Raw genomic sequence first — 3581 nt, 5'->3', positions numbered from 1 at the left:
TAGCTTCTTCATTCTTGCTTCATTACAACTTAAGCTAATAATTCGTACAAGGACTCTATGGATTTAAATCGAATAAAATTCGAATACAACTCGAAACAACTACATAAATAATGAAAGTACTCAAAGAAAACACACGACATTCCTATGGATTTAAGGACTCAACTATACTATTGCTAACTTATTTAAACAAAAGAACAACAATGAAAATGAGGACTTAATGAATCAAATTAAAGACTTCCATGAAAGAAGCATTTAACTCATCAAGTTTAAGAAGGAAGATACAATCACCAACTAAATGAATTAGCTTAGTATCCTTGGCAACCTTTAATGGTGGCGCAGCCTCGTCATCATCTACAACAACTTCTCCATCTTATTCTCACAAATCCCCCCTTCAATTTTAAAAGCACCACAAAATAGCCAAAACTCAAATCAGAATGTCTATTTTTTAACCAAGATAAGGTAATTACAAAAGATTTGTTCATAACAATCCTTATACAGTTTAATTTGAAATAACGATTCTTTTCTCGGTGTGAATTTTATATAGGGTCTTCACAAGCATTGCAATCAGCAATTGTTATTTCTCTCTCACACAATTCTTTCTGTCAGTAATAATATTTGCTAACCCAAATTCATTGAATTGATAGCGATTTTTGTGTGTACTACTTTTACAAGACAAGAGTAGAGAGAAAGTAGCCGACCAAGTATCTCATACAAATATCATCAAGAAAGGCACTTGGAAGGTGAAGATGTATTTCTTAATAAAATTGAATTGCAAATCTACGACTAAGCATATTAGAATTGTTGTATGTTCTTCCTGTCCTTGATGTTTTTGCTGCAAAATTTAATGTTGTTGTCTATTTCGAATTTTTACAAGTTTTGCAACTATAATGTTCCTACCTGACCTTGGTCTTGAAGATCGAGAGATGCTGATTGAAGATTCAGTGTTGTATTGCAATGGCTTTTGCATAGTTTAAATTTTGGAACTGATTAATTGATTTGTGGAACTTTTTCCTTTATGTTATAGAAATAAACTTCAGTGTGGCAAACTACTGGTCAGGCACTTCCCCCTGACATGTACACACATAAAATTTGGTTCTTGAATGGGCGGTGATCGAGATGGAAATCCTAATGTGACTGCCAAGGTAAAGTTACATTATCTGGATAGTAAAACTGATATGCACAGTAGTATTAGATACATTCCGGGTTTTTAGAATGTTATATGTTTCTGTACCCATTTAAGTGCTCTTGATATAAAAACTGGACCTTGGAGTAGCCGATGAGTAGCCAACGAGCCTCCTAGGAGTGAGAAAGCATGAGATATCGCAAGATATTCTTGGAGCCTTCGAGGAGAGCTTGATAAAAGCAATGGGAGTGAATACAGTGATGTGTTAATGGGGTAGTGATATGTATTATAGCTTAAGATTATAAGTTATGCATTAGAGAGTAGAGACATATTTATGTAAAAAATATTGATGTACCTTTAATCAATCACATTACCGTTTGAACTTTTTGGAGAAATAAAATACATTGCTTAGTTATACATATTATGAATGTGGGAGTATTGCATTTTTCAATTAATTCAATGTTATTATCATACTCCCTCCATCCCATTTTACAGTTTCCATTTCATTTTGGGTACGAGAATTAAGGAAACGGTAATTATTACGTACTTGCATTGGGAGTTGTATTTTCTGGAATTAGTAATAAAAAATTAAAAAGAATTAGAACATTAGGATATATAAGGCATTCACGTTTTACGAAAATTTGATAAGGCTACCAGCGCCCAGCGGATATAACTTCAAAAATTCTTAATCGTCAAAGAGAACATCATAATGTAACCAAAATAAGGCTACCAAATGGGAATCTAGAATCAATAAAGATTAGCTCTATAAAATGAGATTTAGAGAGAGATTAGAAAAATGGGTATACTAGAGATGAGGTATAGAGTGAGATTGGGAAACTGGGTTATGAGTGTAATTGGGTTAGTTTTATAAAGTGTCCTGTGGATTGTGAGAATTGCTGATGGTGACGAGATTAGTTGTGAATTGTGATGTTACTATTTCAGTGGGTATTATTTTGTGTTATAGTTTAGGTGGGTATTATTTTGTGCTATAGTTTAGGTGGGTATTGTTTTGTGCTATAGTTTACAAGTAAACTTAGGGCCTGTTCTCCTCAGCTTATTTTCAGTTCAGTTCAGTTCAATTCAGTTCAGTTCAGTTCAATTTAGTTCAGTTCAGTTCAGATCAGTTCAGTTCAGTTCAGATCAGTTCAGTTCAGCTCTTGACAATACTTTTACTCTCACATATCACTATTCATTTAAAAACTTAGATCATGTAAGGCTTATATCTCTATTATACATATTCAAAAATTATAATGTATCAATAATAATATAATTACAGTAGTATAAAACAATATAATCTTGCTCATTTTATCGATAGTCTAATAATTTTAAATGAGAACTAATAAGGTTTAACAAGTTTTGGGGAAGTTCATTTGAACTCATACTAACTTTATATGCATGTTATGCGTGCAAAGTCGTTTATAAAAGTTATTTTAAATGCAAAATTATGTATCTCTATTATATATGTGCAGAGGGGTAGGACACCAAAATATAACAAGTCTATTTTTACTCTCTACAAAATTCATAAATATCTATGCTATTATGTGATAGAGTACTCCCATATGTAAAGAGAGGAATACATTGTTATATGAGAATACATCACATAATCATCCCATATTTCACCCTTGAAAATAAATTAACAATTGTTTGCGTTACTGCAGCCAAATGGACGCAAACGAGTCATAGAGATAGTATTCTCAAAACTTGGATACAAAACCTTCGCTTAGATCTTACCTCCACCGATGCAAGAATTCAATCCGGATCATTCTTATACTGTTAGCTATATGCTGCAGGTCGACTGGAGTGAAGAGTGCATGTGTTTAACCAAGTTCTATGAAGGAAAATTCCATAGTTGAAACACCACATATTTTATTTACTACCTTTGTTATTGTATTGTTACATTGTGAATATATTTTTCCTCGGTAAATTTTGTAATTAATTTTTCTATGAATTAATACTAGATGTAATTACGCAACTAATTTAATTCCAATAACGATTTCAGTTGCATATACATGAACGACTAATTATATAACGATTTTATAGTTTTAATCTTTAACTATAAATAGACGTAGATGTAAGTATGCAATAATTTAATTAAATAAACGGCTTCGCACGCATAGTGTGCATATAAGGCTAGTAGGTTTTGTTGTTAGCTCGAGAATTAGAGGATCTCTTATTAACATCTATTATGAGATGCACACAAACCTTAATTTGTATATTCAATGGAATGCACTCGAATTATTAAAAAAAATACACACACACACCTAATTTAAGGGAATTAGATTCACGAACATAATATGACCCCTATATCATTCAACAACAAAAAAGAAGAAATATAAAGCAAATGATATGTTTGTAGATAGTAAAATCAATAACATGTCTCAAAACACCCAAATCTTACTTGTACTTGTTGAAAGATTCGATCTTTATATGAAATAGGGCATAAAGATTGAATCTTTAT

At 31.8% G+C, this 3581-nt stretch overlaps 1 long non-coding RNA gene across 4 annotated transcripts; it reads left to right on the top strand.

The window, feature by feature from the left end:
- Positions 1-359: 359 nt before the first annotated feature.
- LOC104907532 (uncharacterized) lies at positions 360-3127 on the top strand. Of its 4 annotated transcripts, none has more exons than XR_007270669.2 (4): positions 360-459; positions 673-748; positions 1025-1142; positions 2782-3127. It is a non-coding gene; the product is annotated as an uncharacterized LOC104907532 (long non-coding RNA). The 4 variants fall into 4 exon arrangements; XR_007270670.2 differs by having other exon boundaries at positions 366-459; positions 645-740; XR_008967854.1 differs by having other exon boundaries at positions 366-459; positions 645-748.
- The last annotated feature ends 454 nt before the right edge of the window (positions 3128-3581 follow it).

The sequence above is a fragment of the Beta vulgaris genome, unplaced genomic scaffold (genome assembly GCF_026745355.1).
Source record: "Beta vulgaris subsp. vulgaris cultivar EL10 unplaced genomic scaffold, EL10.2 EL10_2_Chr_UnSca5, whole genome shotgun sequence".
NCBI lineage: Eukaryota > Viridiplantae > Streptophyta > Magnoliopsida > Caryophyllales > Amaranthaceae > Beta > Beta vulgaris.
Note: the sequence above shows the minus strand (reverse complement) of the source record. Positions and strands in the feature narration are given on the sequence as shown.